At 42.5% G+C, this 13,253-nt stretch overlaps 1 protein-coding gene and 1 pseudogene across 1 annotated transcript in view; one reads left to right on the top strand and one right to left on the bottom strand.

Moving 5' to 3' along the window:
- Positions 1-8,836, bottom strand: part of PCCA (propionyl-CoA carboxylase subunit alpha) — a 462,758-nt gene extending 453,922 nt beyond the window's left edge. The window contains exons 1-2 of the mRNA XM_038569960.1: positions 8,753-8,836; positions 7,539-7,594 (exon numbers count right to left, since the gene is read on the bottom strand). The gene's annotated coding sequence lies outside the window, so the exon portion shown is untranslated. The remainder of the gene's footprint in view (positions 1-7,538; positions 7,595-8,752) is intronic.
- Positions 1-9,195, top strand: part of LOC100687654 — a 39,217-nt pseudogene extending 30,022 nt beyond the window's left edge.
- Positions 9,196-13,253: the final 4,058 nt, after the last annotated feature.

Genomic DNA, 13,253 nt, shown 5'->3' with positions numbered 1-13,253 from the left:
TCGGCGGTTTAGCGCCACCTTCAGCTCAGGGCGTGATCCTGGAGACCTGGGATCGAGTCCCATGTCGGGCTCCCTGCACGGAGCCTGCTTCTCCCTCTGCCTGTGTCTCTGCCTCTCTCTCTCTCTCTGTGTCTCTAATGAATAAATAAAATATTTAAATAAATAAATAAATTTTAACATCCACCTATCAAATTACACACATATACAAGTATTAGGACTTATAGTGGAACTGTAGGGAATGCATGAGTTAATACAGGAACAAATTACATCTTTACAAAATCAAGTCTTCCCACTCATAAGCATGTTACGTGTATACATTATGTACTTAAATAAATTCTTTAATAATTTTCTCCATAAAAATCTTCAACATCTTTTGTTAGATATATTCCAAGGTCCCTTATAGCTTTTTCACTATTTAATATGTTATTTTTTAATTTTTATTTTAAAAAAATTTTAATGTAACCTCTAGGGGCACCAGGGTGGCCCAGTCAGTTAAGTGTCCAACTCTTGGTTTAAACTCAGTTAGTGATTTCAAGGTGCTGAGATCAGCCCCTGTGTTGGGCTCTGTGCTGAGCACAGAGTCTACTTCAGATTCTCTCTACCTCTCCCTCTGCCTCTCCTGCTCATACTCTCACTCTCTCTCAAATAAATAAATAGATCTTTTTAAAAAGAAAACAAACAAAAAAATCTCTACACTCAATGTGGGGCTCAAACTCATAATCTCAAGATCAGAAGTCACATGCTCTACCAACTGCGCCAGCCAGGTGCCCCTTCATAAAGTATTTTTTTAACTGGATTTTCAATTTGTTGTTGGCACACAGGAATATTGTTGGTCCTCTGTATACTAATCCTGTAACCTATAATTTTGCTGAATTCTCTTATTAATTTTAGTGGTTTGGCTTTCTTAGATTTTCTATATAGGATTTAAAAGAACAATTTACGGGGATCCCTGGGTGACTCAGAGGTTTAGCACCTGCCTTCGGCCCAGGGGGTAATCCTGGAGTCCCAGGATCGAGTCCCACATCAGGCTTCCTGCATGGAGCCAGCTTCTCCCTCTGCCTGTGTCTCTGCCTCTCTCTCTCCCTCTCTCTCTGTCTCTCATGAATAAATAAAATCTTTTAATAATTAACTAATTAATTAATTAATTAATTAATTAAAACAACAATTTAGGGGGTGCCTACGTGGCTCAGTCAGTTAAGCATCTGCCTCCAGCACAGGTCATGATCTCAGGGTCCTCGGATCAAGCCTCTCGTTGTCGAACTCTCTGATCAGCAGGTGCCTGCTTCTCTCTCTCACTCTGCCTGCTGCTTCCCCTACTTGTGCTCTTTTGCTCTCTTTGTCAAATAAATAGATTGAAATCTTTCTTAAAAAGAAAGAAATTCGGGCAGCATGGGTAGCTCAGCGGTTTAGCATGAGCTACCCATGCCTTCAGCCCAGGGCCTGATCCTGGAGACTCGGGATCGAGTCCCGTGTCAGGCTCCCTGCATGGAGCCTGCTTCTCCCTCTGCCTGTGTCTCTGCCTACCATTCTCTCTCTCTCTCTCTCTCTCTCTCTCTCTTTCATGAATAAATAAATAAAATATTTTTCAAAAAAGAAATTCCTTTATTATTCCTACAGAGATAAGTTTGCATTACAAATGTTTTGAATTTTACCAAAACTGTTTTTGAATTTTTTGAGATGATCTTACCATTTTATTTAACTTGTAAACATACTGGATTATACCAGTTATCAGTAAGTTTTCTACTGTAGACCATCCTTGAACTCCTGGAATAAATTCCTCCTTAACCAAGATTGCATTTTTTTATACATGCCACATTTAATCTGCTCATGTTTTATTTAGGATTTTTAAATTATAAACATAAAGTGTATAAGTAAAACTGGACTATAATTTTTTCTTTTCTTAATACTTTATTAGCTTTTACCATACTCATCAAATAAATTGGAAAACTTCCCTTCTTTTATAAAAACTGATTAAATTGATGGGATGCCTGGCTGGCTCAAAGTGTAGAGCATGTGACTTCCTCTCAGGGTCATGAGTTCAAGCCCCACATTCAGCACAGAGCTTACTTAAAATAAACAAACACGCAAATTGTTGACATACAATAGGCATTATCTGTTCTTTGCAGGTTAAAAGCCATTATGAGCCTTAAAGGTTTAAAAGCATTATGAGAAATACATACATACATACATACATACACACACACACACACACACACACACACACACATGCATGTATTATGGGCCTGGTATGTTTTACTGTGGAAAATTTTTAAACAAATAATTCCATTTTTTTAAACGGTTATATGTTCACATGGGTTTTCTATTTCCTCTTAAAGTAATACCTCAAGTAAAGAATACATTAAGCTAGGGCAGCCCAGTTGGCTCATTAGTTTAGTGCCTGCCTTCGGCCTGGGGCATGATCCTGGAGACCCAGGATCGAGTCCCATGTCAGGCTCCCTGCATGGAGCCTGCTTCTCCCTCTGCCTGTGTCTCTGCCTCTCTCTCTCTGTGTCTTTCATGAATGGATGAATAAAATCTTTAAAAAAAAGAATACATTAGGCTAGAAATAAGAGAAAAACTGACTTTCTGTAAAAACAAAACAAAACAACAACAAAAAACATTTACTTTTTCTTTTTTTTCCCCCTAGATAAAGTCTGTTCAGAGAAGACACAGCTCCTTAATGATGCTGTCAGGAAAGTAGCCTTTAACCTTCCATTCCACTACCCTTAGCTTAGAGGTCTGCACCTCATGCTTGGTACACTTTGGGCTCAGAATAGCTGCTTATATTTCCAATTCTCACTTTTTTTAGGTAAGAAAGAAACTGAAGCAGGGATGCCTGGGTGGCTCAGTGGTTGAGCATCTGCCTTTGGCTCAGGGCGTGATCCCAGAGTCCTGGTCCCACATCGGGCTTCCTGCATGGAGCCTGCTTCCCCCTCTGCCTATGTCTCTGCCTCTCTCTCTCTCTCTCTCTTTCATGAATAAATAAATAAAATCAGAAAGAGAAAGAAAGAAAGAAAGAAAGAAAGAAAGAAAGAAAGAAAGAAAGAAAGAAAGAGAGAGAGAAACTGAAGCAGAAAGAAGTAACACCCATATCAGGAAATAAAACGCTTTCATCTCATTGTCCAAAACTATATCACAAAGCTCATCTAGCCACAAAGAATTTTAGGGAAGTATTTTTATTTGGGCACGTTACTCTAAACAAAATCAGAACTAGGTTAATAAAGAAGGCTGGATTTTGAATTGTCAATTGGTATCTGCTGTACTCACTTTGAATAAGTTACATTATCCTAGGAAATTATCCATACCACCTAAGTTTCTAAATTCTCTTATCATTTTGAAAAACATCTCTGCTATATCTATAGTTTGTCACCTTTAAAAATTCCTAGCATTGTGCACTTGTGCCTTCTAAAATTAAATTTTTAGGGCAGCCCAGGTGGCTCAGTGGTTTAGTGCCACCTTCAGCCCAGGGTGTGATCCTGGAGACCTGGGATTGAGTCCCACGTCTGCTCCCTGCTTGGAGCCTGCTTCTCCCTCTGCCCGTGTCTCTGCCTCTCTCTCTCTCTCTCTCTGTGTGTGTGTGTGTGTCTCATGAATAAATAAATAAAATTTAAAAAAATAAAAAAATAAAATTAATTTTTTAAAGATTTATTTATTTTAGAGAGAGAGAGCATGAGAGGAGGGGTAGAGGGAGAAAGAATCCCAAGCAGACCCCAGGTCAAGTGTGGAGCTCGATGCAGGGCTTGATCCCAAGACTCCAAGATCACAACCTGAGCTAAAACTAAGAGTTGGATGCCCAACCTATGGCACCACTCAGATGGCCCAATTAAAAAAAAAAAAACATTTTTTATTTATTCTTTGATGAGAAACACAGGGAGAGAGAGAGGCAGAGACACAGGCAGAGGGAGAAGCAGGTTCCATGCAGGGAGCCTGATGTGGGACTTGATCCTGCGACTCCAGGATCATGCCCTGGGCTGAAGGGGGCGTTAAACCGCTGAGCTACCCAGGGATCCCCCCAATTTTTTAAAAGATTTTATTTATTTATTCATGAGAGACACAGATAAAGAGGCAGAGACACAAAAAGAAAATAGAAAAAAAAAAAGAGGCAGAGACATAGACAGATGGAGAAGCAGGCTTCCCACAGGGAGCCCGATACAGGACTCAATCCTGGGACTCTGGGATCACGCCCTGAGCCGAAGGTAGACACTCAACCACTAAGCCACCCAGGCTTCCCCAAACAAATAAAATCTTAAAAAAAAAAATCTTTAAAAATTAAAGATTTAATAAAGAGAACCAACTTTCACTTTCTTGAGCCTCCCAATTGCTTCTTTGATTTCCAGTGCATTCATTTCTGTACTCATTATCATTACTTAATTCCCTCCTCATAGCTGTGTTAGATTTTTTCCTCTACCTTTTTTTTATATCATTGTAAAAGCATTTTTAAAATTTCCTTTCCCATTTGTGTCTTTCTGCCATACAGAAGTCCAAGTGATATTTTGCCTTTTGACCTTGTATCTACCTATTCTTGCTAAATGCACTTATTACTTCTGAAAGTTTGTAGACTCATTTAGATCTTCTACCAATGCAGGCTCATTCTCCACAAATAAATTTGATTTCTTCTTTATCAATCCTTATGCCTTTCCTTTTTTCCTGACTTACTGCAACTAGCTACAAGGCTAGGCCTTCCAGTATAATGTTGAATAGAAGTGGCTTAACATCCTTAAGCTGTTCCCAATTTGAGGGAGAAAAGTATTCAGTTTTTTCCTTTGAGTATTACGTGAGCTGTGGGTTTTGTAGATGCTCTTTATCTAGCAGAGGAAGATGCCTTCTGGTCTTAGTCTGCTAAGAGTTTCTACATGAACTGCTATATCAGATTCTCTCAGTTTGTTTTTTTTTTTTTTTTTTTTTTTTTTTTAAAGATTTTATTTATTTATTTATTCATGAAAGACTGAGAGACAGAGAGAGCCAGAAACAAAGGCAGAGGGAGAAGCAGGCTCCATGCACCGGGAGCCCAATGTGGGATTCGATCCCGGGTCTCCAGGATCGCGCCCTGGGCCAAAGGCAGGCGCCAAACCGCTGCGCCACCCAGGGATCCCATGATTCTCTCAGTTTGGGTAAGTTGTGTTGCCATCATGTTTTGAAACACCCTGAACTAGTCCTCATCATATTATTTTATACATGCAGTAACTATTCAATTTCCTGCATGTCAATGAACAACTTCTTTGTACCATTTCCTGCTGCAGCCCACTCTCTCCTTCTGGATTTAGACTCTTTTCCTCCTGCACCTCCTACAACTTCCTATAATTGTTACCAAAGGTGAGTGGTAAATTCCCACTATTTGGGTCTGAAAATGGACTTTTTTAAAAAAGATTTTATTTATTTATTCATGAGAGACATGGGAGGGCGGGGGAGGTGGCAGGCAGAGACACAGGCAGAGGGAGAAGCAGGCTCCATGCAGGGAGCCCGACGTGGGACACGATCCCTGGTCCCCAGAATCAGGCCCTGGGCTGAAGGCGGCGCTAAACCGCTGAGCCAATGGGCTGCCCTGAAAATTGATTTTTTAAAAAGATTTTATTTAGGGACGCCTGGGTGGCTCAGCAGTTGAGCGTCTGCCTTTGGCTTGGGCATGATCCTGGAGTCCCGGAATCGAGCCCCACATGGAGCTTTCTGCACAGAGCCTGCTTCTCCCTCTGCCTATGTCTCTGCCTCTCTGTGTGTGTCTCTTGTGAATAAATAAAAATCTAAAATATATATATTATTTATTTATTTGCTTGTTTATTTATTTATTTATTTATTTGAGAGAGAGTTAAAGTGAGCACAAGCTGGGTGGGGAGGGGCAGAGAAAGAGGGAGAAGCAGATTCCCTGCTTAAGGTGGGGCTCAATCCCACAACCCTGGGATCATGACTTCAGCCAAAGGCAGATGCTTACCCAACTGAGTCTCCCAGGTGCCCCGAAAACATATTTATTTAGCCTTTATTTTAAAATAACAGCTTAGCTGAGTATGGCATTCTGGGTTACAGTTATTTTTCTCTCAGACCTTTCCTTTGTCTTCGACATCTCTTGTTGATGTTGGGAAGTATATTGCTAGCCTAAATGTTGTTCCTTTTACAGTTTCTGATGTTATTTTATCCATCTTTGAACACTCTGTGACAATGTATAAATATTTCTTTTAAGGCACTCACTCATGGGCAGCCCGGGTGGCTCAGCGGTTTAGTTGAGCCTTCATCCCAGGGCGTGATCCTGGAGACCTGGGAACGAGTCCCATGTCGGGCTTCCTGCATGGAGCCTGCTTCTTCCTCTGCCTGTGTCTCTGCCTCTCTGTGTGTGTGTCTCTCATAAATAAATAAATAAAATATTTTAAAAAAAATAAGGTACTCAACTCACTCATTGTGCTTTATTTAGTCATTCTCCATATTCCAGTATTATTTACTTTGTATTATTTAGTCATTTTACATAATTGTCTTAACTCTACCATTAGAGAACAAGCTACTTGATACTGTAGTAAATGCTGTACATCTTTTCCTTTAAAGAGGCACCCTGTTCTCTTATGGAATAGGGAGTGGCACACAAAGAAAAAGATCAAAATGTCCTATCTGAGTTTAGCAACAGAGGCTTGGCTCAGAGAGTGCCTGAATATCAATTTGTTGACAATTGGCTAATGTTTAAGAACAAACAACAAATGAGTAAATTATCTATGCATTGACTATTCTGCTCACTATTTATTGTTTGGCTTTCAACAGATGGTTGGCATTCTTATTAGAGGCTGTTTAAACATCAAAAAGGTATTTGTTAAGCTCAGCAAAGTCTTCATCTGCCAACCTGGGAATTTATCAGTATGCATACAGAGCTGATTCTGAGTGAATTTATTGGGAAGGGGAGTAGCCCCAACTATTCCCCAACTATACAGTCTAAGCTGTTTCCATCATTGAGGTTCGTAGATGTCTGAGCAATTCTGAAAGAACAGTAAGATGACCATCTGAAATCTATTTACATGAGTGCCTTAGAAACCTCCTGAGAGTAGACTCATTATCTTAAGCAAAGAGAAGGTTAGGTAGCTTGCTCTTAAAACAAAGTGCTTAGTTGGTGCTTAGAGGAGATGAGGAATTTTTAATGTATCTTAGTTCCTGAGACTAGGCATTATTCCCAGCTCAGACCACCTTAGATTCTTAGTGAGGTTCTAAGGAGAGAGAAGGCTACAAGTAACAATGAAATAGCTCTTTATATTAAAACCATTTTTGGCAGACCATTTGGGAACCTCTGACAACATATATCACGGATAGCCAACAATGAACACTGCAGCACTCTGGCATCTCCATATGATCATTACATTCATCACCTGCTATATCCAGAAGCAGTAGCAACACCGCACACAGAAGAGATGACTGATCAGCGTTAAGACATTCGAAAACGGCTAGAAATAGAATGCCCACAGACATCTTTCCTGGAATGATGATCTGAAGGATGGATGTAACTCTAAAGTTCAATCTAATTCTAAAACAAACATATGTCATTTTACTGTGAAATAATACTCTGTACTTACGTGTTACTCAGGGGATCTCAAATCGTGTTAGGGCAGTCTCTTTTTTTTCGGCTTTCCTAGGCAAGAGAATGAATACAAACACTTACATGATGCTCTAGCCTAGCCCAGATCCCAAATTAAAGCCCAGAACTTGGGGCACCTTGGGTGGCTCAGTGGTTGAGCATCTGCCTTTGGCTCAGGTAGTGATCCCGGGTCCCTGTAGGGAGCCTGCTTCTCCTTCTGCCTATGTCTCTGCCTCTCTCTCTCTCTCTTTCATGAATAAATAAATGTTTTTTTTTTAATTCTTTTAAAAAAATGAAATAGGGACGCCTGGGTGGCTCAGAGGTTGAGTGTCTGCCTTTGGCTCAGGGTGTGATCCCCGACCGTCCGGGGATCGAGTCCTGTGTCAGGCTCCCTGTGAGGAGCCTGCTTCTCTCTCTGCCTACGTGTCTGCCTCTCTCTGTGTGTCTCTCATGAATAAATAAATAAAATCTTTAAAAAAATAAATAAAAATAAATAAAAATAAAATAAAATAAAGGCCAGATCTCATCTGTCTTACTGCCTTTTTTTTTTCCTCAGAAGCAGCCCTAACCTTCGTTCTAACAAGGGGTGCTGGCTCTCATGGCAGTGTCACAGCAGCGGACACTCCGAGGGAGAGGGAGCTGAGAGGCAAAGGCAGGGAGGTGACCTCCAAGCACCGAGTGAAGTATCACCTCTCTATATTCCAGACTTTCGCGGAGCACTCTAAAGTCTTTCACCGAAGGGACAAAGGCATTGCTCCTGAGGCAGCAGCGTGGGGACTGGAGGTGAGGGAGCTGAGGTACGGGACGGGCTCCTGAGGGGCCACGTCGTCCCGCAGCCGTTTCCTCACGACAGTCCCACGGCCAGAAATAACCCAACAGGGACACGCAGCCACGCCAAGTACTCCAGGTATCCCTTAAACTTCCTCCTCTTCTTTATGAATTTGTATTATTTATAAGACACTTGACACGTGTTTAAACACAGAACTCCTCAGTTTCAGGAAATATGGCTTGTTCAGCGGAGGAGAAAAAAGCATATAATGAGGGAGTTAACAAGGGCTGATATTTTTTTACGACATTCTTTAAAAACTGAAAAACCTCTTTAAACACCGGGAACAGCTTAAATAATTCAGTCTAGGCCTGCGGGGCCCATGTGGATGTTTCCCTCTCCCCTCTCCCCGGTCCCTTCCTGGCCACGTTCTCCCCGGGGTTCACCTGGGAAGGAGGCCCCGACGGGCTGCCACCTGCGGCCTCAAGGCCACGTCGCCACCAGTCCTCCGCCTGCTGGGGGAGGGGGCGCGTGGCCCGAGGCGCCCGCGCACGCGCGCGAGGCCCGGCGCCGGAAGGGGCCCGGGCCCTTTGACCCCCCGGGCGCACAGGACGCCGGGAGCGGGCGGAAGGACAGCGCCGAGGCCTGTCGAGGCCCGTCGCGGCCTGTCGCGGCCTGTCCTGGCCCGGAGGCAGCGGCTCTAAGGACGCCGCCCCGGACGAGGGTAGCGGCCACGTCAAGCAAACGGTGGCCGAGGCGCTCTTTCGCAGGCCCTACCCCGGGGACTTGTACGACCACTGGATGGGACCTAGCAGCTCCCGACCCGGGGCCACCCGCGCCCTCCCTGGGCTGCGGACAAGGGCGTCCTATGGGTAGCGACCCGCGCTGAGGCCCTGGGGGTGGCCTCTATGTAGGTCGGCTTTGCGGACATCCGAGCCTCGTGCCGCCTGTTTTGGGGGAGGGATGTGGATGGGAGCTGCGTCCCCACATCCCTCGCACTGGGGGGGGGGGGTCCGAGGATGCAGAAGACCAGCCTGCGGGGCCCGGGAGGACCGGGAGGAAGGATGAGAAGGGCGGCCGCCGAGCGCGGCCGGAACGGCGCCGGCTGCCGGGCTGCGGGGCGCTGGAAGCACCTGCCTCCGCCCACCTTGACCTATCCCCCCTCCCCGCCCCCCCCGCCCCGGCCGCCGCCCCGAGCTCCCGGGCGGCCCTCGCGGAGGTCCCGGGAGGGCCAAACCCGGAACCTCGCGGTCTTTGAGTGTCCTCTGCCGGGGCGGGCGGGGCACCCGGAAACCCTTGACCTAGGCCCGCTCCCCGGGGCGCTGAGAGTTCGACGCTCCCAAGGAGGGGGTCTCCTCGGAGGAATTCCTCTTGCCTCGCTTTCAGACTTGAAAGCCCGGAGGCCGTCGGTTCTGCAAAGAGGAGCGGTCGGGCGCGGGCCAGCAAGCAGCTGATGAAAATAATTGTCCTAGCGCACACAGCCCCGAGCCCAGGGGCGCGTGTGGGCGCGCGCACACACACGCGCACACACACACACACACACACACACACAACTTGCCTCCTCTAGCCGCCCAACCTTAGTATTCCGGGCATGCGGTTTTCAACAACTTGCTTGACACAATAACAAAGACATTTAAATGCCAGGACGCAGACTTCACTTTTTAACCTGCTGAGAGGAGCTACTTTCAAAGCTTCCCCACCGCGAATAAACTGACAAAAAATATGGGGTGCACTTATAAATTAAACACCTTACCCTCAAAGCGACGTGCGTTAATCAGGTTTCTAAGGCAATAGCCATCTCTGTCTTTTCCTATTCACCCAAATAATGCCACAAGAAGGAACCCCTTTTCACAAGAGAGAGCCAGGAAAAAAAAAAAATGAATTATACCCATTGCTAGTAAAAATCATCTTAAATCAATAGAGCACCACTTGAACTTGAGTTTCCATTGTTTCACTGAATCATCAATGTTTTTAATTAAACAGAGCTACCCTTTCTGTTAAAACATTACATAAAAGGGTTAGGTTTCTACTTTTGTTGAGGCAGCTGGCGTTTGTTGGCTGTTGTGTTTGAGCAACAGACTGTTCAATAGAAGCGAGAAATAGCTCAACGCGCTCTTAATAGACCTGTTTCAACAATGTACCTTGAAAAGGAATACATTGTGTTATTGTGTTAGTTTGCTACAAACCTATTAAAAGAAAAATAGCATCCATCAGGTCTAACAAAACGCATTTGTATTATATGTACTTATCTGCTTCAAATACACTTCTTGGCACAATGTCTAGAATTCAACTAGATCATCAAGAGCTGGACAGAATAACACATACCAGTTAGGTAATGATACACGGGCTAAAAATAATAATAAAGGAAGGTCTAAGCAGACGGTAATCGTTATCTTTTGTTTGTTTATCATGAGAAATGCAGGCAAGCCTCCTTCAATTGAAAATACATTGCAAAAGTGCGGATTCTAATGACAATTTTTTTTTCTAATGACAATTTTAAAAATATTCCTTAAATTCAAAAATATTCTAGCATGGGAATATTGATTTAAATCACATATTTGGAACGAATCTGATACACTTTTGATAGCAATTTGTTTCATACTAGGATTCAAGGCACAAGTTTCTATGCATTTTTTTAAGCAGAATTAAATAGCGCAAAGAGCCTGGTTCTTTAGGGAAATGCGTGAAACAAACAAATCGAAAGCAAGGGTTCCAGCCAAGAGGTTGGGGAGCAGCGTTGTCTGGCAGTAGGAAAGGAAATGCTTCTTGAAAGTACTCTCTTAAAGATTATTTTTACACCGACTTTATTATATTTTAAACACAAAACGAAATTTGAAGCAAAGAAATAGGAGACTCTGAGTCACATGTGACAGAACCTACGGCATGTTTCAGAGAGGGCTGCCACTTGGACCGCAAACCTTGGAAAAATAGTAGCAAGTGATGACGCTAATTTAATTCCGAGATCCGCTTGACAGCAAACACACCTAAAGTAGCATCTGTCAGAGGAAGATACTTTTGCTTCCACAGAAAGCATTTGATAGGGTTTCCAACCTCAGAGTGCCCAGCATTTAACTTTCAACTGCAAAAATGTTGGGGGCATAAGTGAATAGTAGACTACAAGTGAACTCAATTGTCAAAAATAAGAGAACTTACATAGATTACAATAGCACTCTATGGGCGATATCTATGTTAACAGATAGATGATGCAATACTTTGCCCGATAAAATCAATTATTTTTTACATGTCTGAATTAGTAAATTAGCATGTAAAGATTTAGAAAAATGTCACCCTGAAACTTTTGATGACAGTTTTGCTCTATTGTAAAATAACTATGATAGACTTTTCCAGAAGGCATTTGAAGTCAGATGATCATCGGTATGACTGCTCTCTTCAGTTAAAACATTTTCTTTTCTCAGGAAGGGTGTGTGTATGTATGTAGTAGGAGGTAGTTGAGATGTGTCTGATTTATACTTTAGGACTTTTCATTGATAATACCTCCTCCCTAGTGCAAATCAGTTTTTGACTTAATTCTTTTGGATCTAAAAAAAAAAAAAAGGAAATGAAATAAAAGATCCCAATTGCATATCATGAAAATAACTCCTCATAACATTGACAGAACAGTTGATATTTTCAAGGTGAGATTTTTATTTTGATGTATCAGATGATTTACCTAGGATGAAAGGAAGTTCACTATAAATTGGTTTGGTCATGATAAGAAATATTGTTACTGAGGCTTTATTTTTTTTTAAATCTTTGAATTTCATTTAGAACTTTTAGAAATATTTTGTGTGTCAGCAGTTAAACTGTCAAGGGGAAAATATTCAGTTCATTTTAATTTGAACAGATAGTTCAGATAAACAATCACCAAAGATATCATTTGAAAACCCAGCGGAGGAAGACATGTATTTTAGAGAAAGATTGTAATCTGATTCCTTGTTTTGTTCTTCATCTTGAAAATCCTTGTTTCTCCACTCTTGCGAAGAATTCTCAATAGTATAATATGTGAGGGCTAGATATTTTTTATTATTTCTCTAAAGTTAAAAAAAATCCAAGTAGTATGTACTGTAATTTATCTCGCCTTAAAGAACAGGAAGAAGAGGATCACATATAGATTATTTTCTATATGCCCTCCAAATTATTTCTAGAAAGAGACTTCTAGCCTAACTCATTATCACTGATATCTAGAAAAGTTTTAACCAATCAAATCATTAAACAGTTTTTTACTGCCGTTGATCTTAAGCAGCACCTAATCTGAAAGATTCTGTAGAGCACATTTTCAAAGCATCAAGTTCTTACAAGTTTCTTGTCTGCCTTGGGCAGGTAAATGAATATCATTTCAGATTTCCTCTTGGCTTCTTTTGCCTTTTAGTTCAGAAGTATGGGAAGTAAGAGAGGTTAAATACTATTTTTTAAACATTTCTGCCACACGCAATTATTTCAATACCCTTCTCTGATGTTGTGTCTGAAAAAGGGGTGGCCGAGCCTGCAGCCCGCAGCGCCAGACATTCAGCCGGATCCACCCCTGGGCACAGTCGTCAGAGGGAAAAGATTCTGCTTCCAAACTTGATTAAAAACAGCCTACCAGTTTCTGCCCCGTTAAAGAACTGCGTGGCTTGAGAAGCTGAGTAAACTGCCTGGGAGAGGAGTGGCTGAGGTCTATATCCCTGTCAGATGGGAATCCAGAGAAGCTTGAAAAAAGCAGCAGATAGTGGGCTGCAGAAGGACAACTTGTCCATCAAAATCTGCAGTTAAAATCCGCTTCACACGATTTAGGTGCTGAAAAACAGTGATTTTACCTTGTAATTTTTCACCTTAATTTTAAGGGAAAAAGGAAACGCATGCACACACCAAAAACCTACCCAGATGCTTGGGAAATGTTGTTTCTGAGTTACTTTTTTTTTTTTCCTCCTTCCTGTTGGCAAATACTTCAAAATATCCTCTCCTTTA

The sequence above is a fragment of the Canis lupus genome, chromosome 22 (assembly GCF_011100685.1).
Source record: "Canis lupus familiaris isolate Mischka breed German Shepherd chromosome 22, alternate assembly UU_Cfam_GSD_1.0, whole genome shotgun sequence".
Taxonomy (NCBI): Eukaryota; Metazoa; Chordata; class Mammalia; order Carnivora; family Canidae; genus Canis; species Canis lupus.
The sequence above is the reverse complement of the archived record's forward strand: the minus strand, read 5'-3'. Positions and strand labels throughout refer to the sequence as shown.